Source organism: Phyllostomus hastatus, unplaced genomic scaffold (assembly GCF_019186645.2).
Source record: "Phyllostomus hastatus isolate PE091 unplaced genomic scaffold, TTU_PhHast_1.1 phas_contig_347, whole genome shotgun sequence".
NCBI classification, from domain to species: domain Eukaryota; kingdom Metazoa; phylum Chordata; class Mammalia; order Chiroptera; family Phyllostomidae; genus Phyllostomus; species Phyllostomus hastatus.
In genome coordinates, this window is record NW_025333859.1 from 1 (window position 1) to 12703 (window position 12703).

A 12703-nucleotide genomic window follows, 5' to 3' on the forward strand; every position below is an offset into this window, starting at 1 on the left:
TCTCAGTGCCTCTAAACATTTTAATATATTATGGAATAGAGTTCTCATTTTAAAGTAAGCATTTAGATAAATGTGGACTGTTATTCTGAATTTGTCAAGTGCATAAATAAGAGGATGATTGTAGAGAGCTTTTTATATCTATTTGTATATTTTGATTTCATTACTCAAATATATGCTTTAAAAATCTCAAAGACCTTCTTAAGAAATACAAATTAATTCTTGAGATTGTTTAAACCAATAATGTAAGAAATGGTGAAGTGTGATCCTACAGTCTTTTAAACAAAAAATTTTAGTTATTGTTTAAGTACAGTTTTCTGTCTTTTACTCCCATCCCAGTCCAGTATTTTGAAATATTCCCCTAAATCTTTACTTTGTTTTTAATTGTTTTGGTGAAATCAATTTTATTTCAGATCTTTCTGCTTCTAAACAATATACCAAATTTCAAACTATGAAACTAAAATTGTGATGGTTTAATTATATCAGCATTAATTTTTATGTTGAGAATCACTGAAATGTTTTCTAGGTACTATAAAACTGGAGAGGAGCAATTTGTCCACAGTAGCAAAGATAGAAAAATAAACATTATGATTTTCAAAGTTCTGTTATTAGTATAGTTTATATTTTTCTCAGTTTTATGGAAGGCAAACATATAATATATTTCTGGTGGGAGAATATAAATGATAAAATATGGCAATAAGTGTTTATAACTAATGATTATAAGAGTGCTTTTTTCTTATACAACAATGTGAAGAATTATATATTTAAAATTACCATATCCACCTGAGACCTAGTGTCTCAGCTGATTTGAATGTCATTTGGTCCATGGAAATATAGCAGGTTGGATTCCTGGTCTAGGCTCATAGCTAGGTTGCATGTTGGATCCCTGTTCAGGGCACATGTGGGAGGCAATTCATCAATGTTTCTCTCTCACATCACAGTTTACTCTCTTTCTTTCCCTTCCTTTCTCCTTAAAATCAATAAGCATATCCTCATGTGAGGATAAAAGATAACTGAATAAAATAAAATCACCATACCAGTTGTGACCAATTGGCTTAAGTGTCCTACTGCTCTAAAAGATGAACAAATAACATTTCTACTCTTAAAAAAAGTGGTTACATTTATTGACATCATAGGCATTAGAGACTGGATATATTTGCTTGTTTGCTTATTTATTTATTTAATTTATTTATTTTTATTGTTCCAGCACAGTAGTCTCCACTTCCCCTACCACCCACTCTGTCCCACCCATGCCTACTCCCCACCGTCAATCATAGCCCTGTTGTCTTTGTCCGTGGGTCCTTTATACATGTTCCTCGATGACCCTTCTTCTTCTTTTCCCTTTATCACTCCCACTTCTCCCCCAAGGTTATGGTCAGTTTGTTCTTTATTTCAGTGCCTCTGGTTCTATTTTGCTTGCTTGTTTGTTTTGTTGATTAGGTTCCACTAATAGGTGAGATCATATGTGTGTTTTTTAAATATGGGTACAAATAGCGGGGAATGAGAGATATAACCTTCCTCCCAGATGTGTGTGACTGCTTTTTGTCTTATATGTATCAGCCTGTCAGTGTGCATAGGTATTATGCTGATATATGTATATACCTATGTATATATGTAGGTTAAAATTTACTTTTTTATTCAAATCATGTTCAGTTAAAAATTCTTAATTTTTATGTTCACCAGTGCCTCTAAACACTTCATAATATTATAGAATTAACTCTCATGTTAAAGTATACCTGTAGACTAAGTGCAAAATTGTTATTCTGAATTTCTCCAGGTATAAATATCAGAATGATTTTAGAAAGTAATTTATAAATATATATACATATGTACCAAAAATTGTTATCAATGTAAATAAATTTTTGTAAGATTATATGTAACTTTTCACTTTAATATTTATCAGTGCCTCTAAATACTTCATAATATTATAGAACTCTTATTTAAATTATGTATTTAGACTAAATATAGAATGGTTATTTTTAATTTGTTAAATGCATGACTAATAATGATTGTAGAGAGTATTTTATATACATTTATATATTCTGATTTCATAATTCAAACACTTGCTTTTGAAGACTGCAAGACCTTAGACATACAAATTCTTTTTAAGATTGGTTTAACAAAATAATGTTAAGAGATAGTGAAGTTTGGTCCTATCAACTTTTAATATACTTCCACTGAATGGTTAAAATTTTATTAATTTTTCCTGGTAAAATAAATTTTATTCCAAATTTTTCTATTCCTAAACTATATGTCATATTTCAAAGTATTATGATTGGTTTAGATTAATTTTTATGAATGACTTTAATTTTTGTAGCTGCTGAAACACAGGTGCAGAACTCTTCCTCCCCAATCACAAAGATCCAGGAAGGTACATAATTTTCAAAGTTCTCATATTTGCACAGTTTATATTCTGTGTCTACCTTAGGTTAGTCAAAAATGATAACAGATTTTTGGGGGGAACATGAATTATAGAATGGGCTATAATTGTTTATAAATAATATTTATGGAAGAGTGCTTTTTCTTATGCAACTATATAAGGCAATATTCATTTAAAACCTACAAACCCATTGCTGCCTATTGGCTCAAACTTACCATTGTTATAATGTGACAAAATAAGTAATTTTATTATTCTTAAGAAGTGTTTTCATTCATTGGTTCTTGGGCATGTACAGAGTGGCTATTTTTGCATGTGTTTTTACATAAGTTAGGGGGTGAGTGGCTGACTTTTCTGCATTGTGAGTGTGTTTTGCATTGTATGTACCAGACTGTGAGGATACATAGACATATTATGTACATATGTGTTTATACTTGTGCAATTATATAACTTAATTTTCATTTTGAAACTTCAAGTTGTTGTTGTATAATAATTTTTATAATAATTCATAATATTTCCTCAGCATATTCTAATGGTTGTTGTCCACCAGAGTGGTTTACATATTCCAACAACTGCTATTACATCAGCACTGAAAATAAAACATAGACTGAGAGTTTGAAGGCCTCTGTTTCTAAGAACTCTAGCCTGGTCTGCATAGATAATGAAGAAGAAAGGGTGAGATATCAAACATTTCATATACTTCATTAATGACTTGTTTCAGTCAATACTGTGTTTATAGCATTCATCCATATTTTTGAACATACTTGCAGCTACTTAAAGTCTTATAATATTCCATTGTTTGACTTTATAATATTTTGTTATACTGTATACCAGTAATGCACATTTGCATTTTATAGAAAACTGTTCTTCTATATATGCTTGGTTTCTAAAATAAACTTTGCTATTTAATTTTGCCTTATGTGAAGGACACTAACTACATCACAATTGAGCGCATTGGTCACACAGAGAATGGAACCATGTAATTACAAACCAGATCACCAAATGCAGTGGGCAGTCCTCCACAGCCCTGCTCCTGAGTATCCATTCTCTCACTGCTTCTCCTCCCTCACTGCTTACCCCCTGGGCTGACTTTGATACTATAGAGTCTCTTTGCTTGTTTTTGAACCTCATATAAATGAAATCATACAGTAGACATTTTTATTCCTGCCTTTTTTCACTCTCATATGCTGTCATTTCCATTTATCTGTATTTCATTTATTTGCTGTTAGTTAATTTTCACTGCTGACTTATGTGAATGTAACATTTTAATATGCAACTATCTAATGTCTTCCATTGGGGATGGGAGTCTCATGCCTTCAGGGATGAAGAGCCTTTCTAAGTACATTTCTTTTAGTCATAAAATCCCCTTTGCTGGTCCCACCTCCAACTCCACCCACCCTGGTTTCTCTTAGAAAAAGGAGAGGCACTTGCTCTGCTTGCTTTTTTCAGCGGGTGTCCTGATGGATCACCCTGTAGGCCTGTCTGGAGTTGCTGGTCAGGCTTCCCTCTGCAGAGCAGAGGAGGAATGGCTTGCTTCACCACCTCCTGTTGTTAGGTAGGGTCTGGGAAGCATCAGGCCTCAGTCACTTTCATTTGGGTGGGAGTATAAGATACCCCCTTCACACTGTTTTTCCCTAACCCTAGTGTACCAAATTATTTTCCTTCTTCTTTCCACCTTTCAGGGTTCTCTTTGAGTTGTGTTTCTTATTAGTAACAGAATTTCTAACTGTAGTCTTCAGAAAAATGAGTCTCTGACACCTGGACCATTAGATTCCACAAACACAAAAAAGATCCCTTCAGGGCTTATCTGCTTAAAGAATGGTGCAGGGCCCCCAAAACAATTTTTTACATTTAGTGTCCTTTCTTTGCTTAATTATATTTTATTGATTATGCTATTACAGTTGTCCCAATATTCCCTCCTTTGCCTCCCTCCACCAAGCCCCCAACTCTCAGGGCACCCTTCCACCATTGTTCATATCCATGGGTTATACCTATAAATCCTTTGGCTACTCCATTTCCTGTACTATACTTTACATCACCATGGCTATTCTGTAACTACCAATTTGTAGTTCTTAATTCTCTCACTTCTTCTACCCTTTAGCTAAACCATTCTTCAATCTAGCAACCATCAAAATGCTCTCTGTAACCATGACTCTGTCTCAGCTCTTCTTTGCTCTTCTTGTTTGCTTAGTTTTGCAGATTCAATTGTTGTTAGATATTTATTGTCATTTTATTGTTCACAGTTTTGATCTTCTACTTTTTCTTTTTGATCTTCTTCTTAAATAAGTCCCTTTAACACTTCATATAGTAAGGGTGTAGTGATGATGAACACCTCCATTTTTTTCTTATCAGGGAAGCACTTTATCTGCCCTTCAGTTCTAAAGGATAGCTTTGCTGGGTAAAGCAATCTTGGCTATAGGTCCCTGAGTTTCTTGACGTTGAATATTTCTTGCCAATACCTTCTTGCCTGAAAAATTTCTTTGCGAAATAAGCTGACAGTCTTATGGGAATTCCTCTGCAGGTAACTAACTGCTTTTCTCTTTGCTGCTTTGAGATTCTCTCTCTGTCTTTAACCTTTGGCATTTTAATTATGATGCATCTTAGAGTAGGTCTCTTTGCATCCATCTTGTTTGGGACTCTCTGCACTATCTGGACTTACATGCCTATTTTCTTCACCAAATTAGGGAAGTTTTCTTTCATTATTTTTTTCAAATAGATCTCCCATTTCTTGCTGTTTCTCTTCTCCTTCTGGCACCCCTGTGATGTGAAAGTTGGATCTCTTGATGTTGTTCCAGAGGCAGCTTATACTATGCTCATTTTTTTTTTTGGATTCTTTTTTTTTTCTCCTTCTGTGTGGTTGTTTTTTTGCTTCCTTATGTTGTAAATCATTGATTTGATTATTGGCTTCATCCACTCTACTGTTGATTCCCAGTAAGTTGTTCTTTATTTCAACTATTATGCATACTTTCTTTCTGACTGGATCATTTTATGTTGTTGAGGTCCTCACTAAGTTTCTTGAGCATCCTTATAACCAGTGTTTTGACCTCTGCATCTGACAGATTGCTTATCTCTAGTTTCATTTAGTTCTTTTTCTGGAGTCTTGATCTGTTTTTTTATTTGGGCATGTTTCTGTCTGTTCATTTTGGTAACCCCTTGTATTTGTTTCTGTGCATTAGGAAGAGCTACTTTGGCTCCGCATCTTGGTAGTGTGGTCAAATGTAGTAGGTGTCCTGTAGAGTCCAGTGGCACACCCTTCCTATCAACCAAGCTAGGTACTCAAAGTGTGCCCTTCATGTGGGCTGTGTACCCCTTCCTCTTGCAGCTGAGCCTTAGGTGCTATTGGCAAGTTAATGGGGAGGGGTTTACCCATGCCAGTCAGCTGTAAGGACTGGCTGTTACCACTGACCACCAACCTCTGCTCTCTGTGGAAGATCAGCTATGCAGAGAGCAGGGCGGTGGTGCTCCACAATGGTCTGTAGCTGTCCACTGGGTGCACAAGTCTTGGGGTTTCCTGTGTGGTACAGGTTGTGGTTCACCCCCTCCTCTGCTTGGCCCAGGGTCACCCTGCCTGAGCTATAGAGCAATCTGAGATGGCTACTATGCTTGATGAGATTGGAGATTCTCAGGTGAAACCAAGCTGTGAATTTAGGCTAGCTGGTGCTAGTGCAATGCCTGGGACCACTTGGCAAGAGGTGTGGTATGGGGAGGAAAAGGAGGTAGCTGGGGTTCACTGAGGCCTTCTGTTGCTTCTTTGAAAGGATTTAGGAAGTTGTGAAGCATGAGCCAATACCAGCCATTCATATAGAATGTCACTGTAGTAGCTGTAAGTTGGATGGGATGGAGCCTCAGGTGATCCCTAGGGCTGGGCAGACATTATTTGCTAGGTCAATTGAGTCTCAGATATGGAACCCACTTTCCAGCTCTATGGTTCTGCTCACCATTATGTCTAGGACAAAGCTGTCCCCCAGCTCTCACCTTGATACCAGACTTTCCAGTCCCTCCCCATATGCCTCTGGTGCCTTTCAAACTGCTACCATAGTGCTGGAGCTCAGAGGGAGTGAGTCTGTGTGAGTTCATGTGTGGCTTCTCTAAGAGGAACTGCTTGGGACTCCAGAATTTCTCAGCTGACTCAATTCCTGCTGTTTTTGCAGTCAGAAGTTATGGGAACTTATCTTCCTGGTACTGGGAGTCTAAGCTGGAGGGGGCCTGGTATAGGTCTGGGATTTCTTGCTCCCAAGAGATCCCTCCTGAAATTTTATCCACAACATGTGGATGTGGCACCAGTCCATCCAGCATCTCCACGCCTCCTACCAGTCTGGATGGATGTGATTTCTTTAATTCCATAGTTGTCAGACTTCCTTTCAAGTGAATTTCTGATGATTCTGAGTGATGGGTTTCTGTAATTTAGCTGTAATTTTTATGTGATCATGTGAGGAGGCAAGCCATATTTCCCTATGCCACCATCTTCCCCTTTATTTTCTTAATTAAAATCCCTTAATTTTTAAAGAACCAAATATCTGAAAGACAGTAGAAAACTACATTGATTTAGTTATGGAATCAAATACATTATATGAATGTTCAAAAACTTATTTAAAACCTTGTGGTGTTAGATTTGTGAACATGGGTAACAACTAAAATATATATAGCAGAATATTCCTTATAACCTAAGAAGAAATGTTTGAGAGTTAATTTTAAATCAAATGTACAAATGTTGCTGAAAATTTTTGGCTGTATGAAAATTGATTTTAGTACATCTTTAATAAAAGTCTAAATATATCTTTGTGATAAATTAGGATCTAACACTCTCATTTTGTTCTGTAAATGAAGGATGCTATGGCACAATACACTACATGCATCTTAAAAATATAATGCAAACTTTTAGAATGATTATTTAAGTATTATTTTTTATTTTGGGGTAGACATTTCTGAGCCCCTATCACGTGAATCATGGATCAGAGTTTTTTGTAGAAGCAGTGATCATCCATGGATGTCGATAGATGGTTCAACTCCCATACTAGAGTGAGTTTTTCTTTATTTTGTGCTACATAAAAGGAAAACATAAAAGACAACAATTCAGAAGTTTTATTAATACACTTGTTTAAGTTGAATTATGAGCATGATATTCATAGTTAATGAAATGCTGACATAAATATTAAGAATGACCACCTAGTTTTCCTAATAACCAACCCTTACTATGTTTTACAGAAAATACACTGCTCATTTGTAAAATATTCTATTATGCTCTCATAGAAGATGCTACTTGTTGTTTCAGGGATTGCCCTCATACAACATAAGAACAAAATTGTGCATTTTCTCCATTGCAGGATCGGAGAACCGTCATCTGGTAACGGAAACTGTGTGATGCTACACCGATATGGCCTCGCATCAGGGAGTTGTGAATCTTCAAAAACATATATTTGCAAGCATAGGTTTTATGGTGAAAACTTGAATTCTGCCAGGTAACTATTTTTCATGAAGTGGAAATAATATTATGATTGCATATGTCTTCAAATGAATTATTTCTTCTAGTAATGAAAAGAATTCCATAAGCATTACTGGAAAATAATACACACATCCAAAAGTACAGATATACTTTCTTTTAGTGCCTGTCAATTTTTGCTCAACATTATGTTTGTGACATTCAACTCTTCTAAAAGATCACATGCTGTGTGAGTCCATTTAAATGAAATATCAAGAACGGGCAAACCCGCAGAGGTCTCAGCATACATGGGAATAGGAAATGAGTACTAAATGGTTCTCTCACTGCTTCTTTAGGGGGCTGAAAACTTTCCAAATTCTGGTAGTGGGGATAGCTGCAAGGCTCTGTGAATGTACTTAAAATCACTGATATGCACACTCTAAATGCATGAACTGTGTGCTTTGTAATTACACCTCAATAAGGTTTAAAAAAAAACACTTGGGGTTATGTTTAGGACTGCATTTAACTTTAAGGGATTTATGAAGATTAGCAATTTAGTTTTTTTTCTTTTTTTTTAAAATGTAATTGTTGTTCAAGTACAGTTTTCTGTATTGGTGCTTCCAATAAAATCATGCTTTATTCTTCCATGTATTTGGTTTTCATTCATTTCTTTACTATATATTTTTAATTTTCATATATTGAAGTCTTAAAAAAATATCAGTATTGGTATTTCATAATCATGGTTTTCTAAATGCCATACTTCTTTAAAAGTTTTCTTTAGTAAATATTGCTACTTCAAAAACATATACAATTGAGGTTTACATGTTAATTTTGCTGTATTAATTTTATAATTTCAAACATATATTCCTTCAAATAGTTTATGTAAACATTTATTTAATTTCTTTTTCCCAAGTACCATTTTTTCATTTTCTTGACATATTACTACAGAGTAGGGTTTATTTCCAATGTTGGATAATATTGAGATTAAAAGTTCTATATGGATCCTTCTCTATTTTAGGGAAAAATATTTAAATATTTCATAAAGCATGACTTTTATTTTAATTTTTTCATTATAAATAATGATGAAACTTTTCACATATTAAAGCAATTCCATAATATTGCTTTAGATTTTGTAATACATTTTATATTCAATTGATGTTACATTTTTATTATTGTTGTATCATTTAGAATGATGAATGTTTTCACTGTATAATGTTTAGAAGTAAACTACCTTTATTTCATTCAAATATTCAACCAACCACACATTTCTAAATCAAAGCCACAATAACTATTTTGTTTTGTCCTTCTTTAAATTTCAGTGCATATATTACATTTATATTAAGTTGCTTTTTTGTCACTGTTCATAAAGAGTTCTGAATGAGTTTTTATTTATGTTATGTACTTGACAGTTTTCATTTATTTACTTTTATTGCTGTTCAAGTACACTTGTCTACCTTTTCCCACCACCACTTTTGTCATCCCACCCACCTCCCACTGTCAGTCCTACCCACCCTTGGCTTTGTCCATGGGTCCTTTATACATGTTCCTTGATGACCCTTCCCCTTCTTTCCCCCGTTACTGTCTATGCTGTCCCCTCTGGTTACTGTCAATTTGTTCGTTATTTCAAAGTCTCTTTAGTTTTTTTAATGTACTCATTTACTGGTGGGCATTTAGGTTGCTAACAGCACTTGACTATTGTGAATTGTGCTGCTCTGAACATTGGAGTGCACAAGTTCTTTTGAGTTAGTGTTTCAGGATTCTTAGTGTAAAATGATAGCAGTGGAATTGTCAGGTCAAAAGACAGTTTCATTTTTAGTTTTTTGAGGAAATTCCATACTGTTTTCCACAGTGGCTGTACCAGTCTGCATTCCCACCAGCAATGTACTAGGGTTCCCTTTTCTCCACAGCCTCACCAGCACTTGTTGTTTGTTGATTTGTTTATGAGGGCCATTCTGAATGGTGTGAAGTGGTATCTCACTGTGGCTTTAATTTGCATCTCTCTAAGGGCTAGTGATGCTGAGCATCCTTTCATGTGTGTCTGGGCCCTCTGAATGTCCTCCCTGGAGAAGTGTCTGTTCAGTTCCTTTGCCCATTTTAAAATTGGGTTGTTTGTCTTCCTGGAGTGTAGTTATGTGAGCTCTTTATATATTGTGGAGATCAGACCCTTGTCTGAGGTGTCACTGGGAACTATATTTTCCCATACAGTTGGTTTCCTTTTCATTTTGCTGATGTTTTCTTTAGCCATGCAGAAGCTTTTTATTTTGATGAAGTCCTATTTGTTTATTCATGGCTTGATGTCCCTTGCTCTAGGGGACTTAGTAGTGAAAATTTGCTGCATAGAATATCTGAGATTTTCCTGCCTATGTTCTCCTCTACAACTTTTATGGTGTTGCAACTTATCTTTTAGTGTTTTATCCATCTTGAGCTTCTTTTTGTGTATGGTGTAAGTTGGTGGTCGTGTTTCATATTTTTGCATGTTGCTGTCCAGATTTCCCAACACCATTTATTTAAGAGGACATTTTTACTCCTTTTATGATTTTACCCCCTTTGTTCAACACAATTTCTATTAAAATACAATGGAATGTTCCACAGATATAGAACAAACATTTCAAAAATTTATATGGAATGATAAATGACTCTAAAAAGCTGTAGCAATTTTGAGAAAGAAGAACAAAGTAGGAGGGATCACAATACCTGACATCAAACTGTATTACAAGGCCACTGTAATCAAAACATTCTGGTACTGGCATAAGAAGAGACACATAGATCAATGGAAAAGAATATAAAAACCAGGAATAAACCCATGTCTTCATGGTCAGTTAATACTCAGCAGTTTTTATTATCAAAGCTATATTGAAAAGCATTGTTCTTTTTTTGTTTCCCAAAGACTTTGTATAAAAGTACTGTTATATTTTTTTAGAAATTGTTCATTCTTTTTATTATTTTTTCCTTTCTTTTTTTTACAGTTCCAACTTGTTTCTTTCTTTTTTAAAAAATTTTTAATTGTCATTCAAGTATGGTTTTCTGCCTTTTCTCCCCATGCCTTCCCACTACCCCAGCCTTCCCCACCTTCCTCCTCTGTTTCCACCCTCTTCTTTTCTCAACTATATTTTTATTGTTTATGATATTAGAGATGTCCCTTTTAACCACCCCCCTTTGTCCACATTACCCAGCACCCACCCCATTCCCTCTGACCATCATTACTCTGTTCCCTGTGTTCAAGGTTATGCACACAGGTTCGTTGGCTTATCTCTTCACAGTTTTTCATCCAGCCCCCTCCCCCACCCCTCCCCTCTGACAGATGTCTGTCTGCTCCATGTATCAATGACTATATTTTATTTTGTTCATAATTTTATTTTGTTCTTTAGATGCCACACAAAAGTGAGAGCATATGGTATTTGTCTTTCTCAGAAAGGCATATGGTATTTGTCTTTTCTGATTTCACTTAGGGTAATAATCTCCAATACTGTCATATTTTTAATGGTACTTTTCAGTGCTAATGGCAACAGAGCCTGAAGAATGCTTTATAGGAAACTTTATAAAATGAACTCAATTCTTGTCATACAACCTAACTCTATGCCTTAGGAAACTAGAAAGAACAAACTGAGCACAAAGTCAGCAGAAGAGAGAAAATAAATATTAGATCAGAAATAAATGAACTGACAACTGAAAAACAATAGACAAGATTAAACCAACTGAGAGTTGCTTCTTTGAAAAAATAAACAAAATTGAAAAACCCTTAGCTAGACTAATGAAGTAAAAAAGAGAGAGGACCCAAGATGACAAAATTATGATTGACAAGAAGAGATTACAAGAGAAACCACAGAAATTAAAAGGGTCATAAAAGTCTCCTATGAAATATTGTATGCCAAGTATTGGACAATTTGAAAAAGTAGAGATATTTTAGAAACATACACTTATCAAGACTAAATCAAGAATATATAGAAATTCAAATAGACCAATTGCTAGTAAGGAGATTGAATCTGTAATAAAAAATTCCCAATAAAGATAAACCCAAGACCATAGGGCTTCTCTGGAAAATTTTACCAAACATGTAAAAGAGAATTGACACCAATTCTTCACAGGGTCTCCCCAAAATTAAAGAGGAGTGATCACTCCCAAACTCTTTTTATGAGGCCAGCATCATCCTGAAACCAAAACCATAGAAAGGCACTACTTGTATAGAAAACTGCAAGATCATATCCCTGATAAATTTAAAAGCAACAATTCTCAATAAAATGCTAACAAACCAAATTTAGCAGCACATTAATAGATCATTCACCGTGATCTAATAGGATTTACAGCTGGGATGCAAGGATGGTTTAACACCAATTAATTAGTGTGATACATCACTTTAGCAGAATGAAAGAAAAGAATTATATGATTATCACCATAAATGCAGAAAAGCATTTGACAAAAATTCAACATTTACCATGATAAAAACTCAAAATATTGGGCCTAGAAGATACATATTGCAACAAAAGCAGTAGTATTGTATACATTAATGACTAAATTTCTGCCAGAGAAGTAAGGAAGTCAATATCATTTACAATCGAATCAGGAACAGTAACATACTAGGAATGCATTTAACTAAGGAGATGAAAGATCTCTATGCAGAAAACGACAAGATATTGATGAAAGAAATTGAAGACACAAATAAATCAAAGATATTCCATGTTCATGTATTAGAAGAATTAATAGTGTTAAATTGCCAATACTACCAAAATCCATCTATACGTTCAATGCAATCCCTATCAAGATGCCACAGACAAATTTTAGAGAAGTGGAAAGAAAAACCACTCCTACATATATGAAACCAAAAAGGCTTTGAATAGTCAAATACATCTGAGGAAAAAGAACGATGCAGGGGTATCACACTTCCTGATTTCAAGCTATACTATAAAGCTATA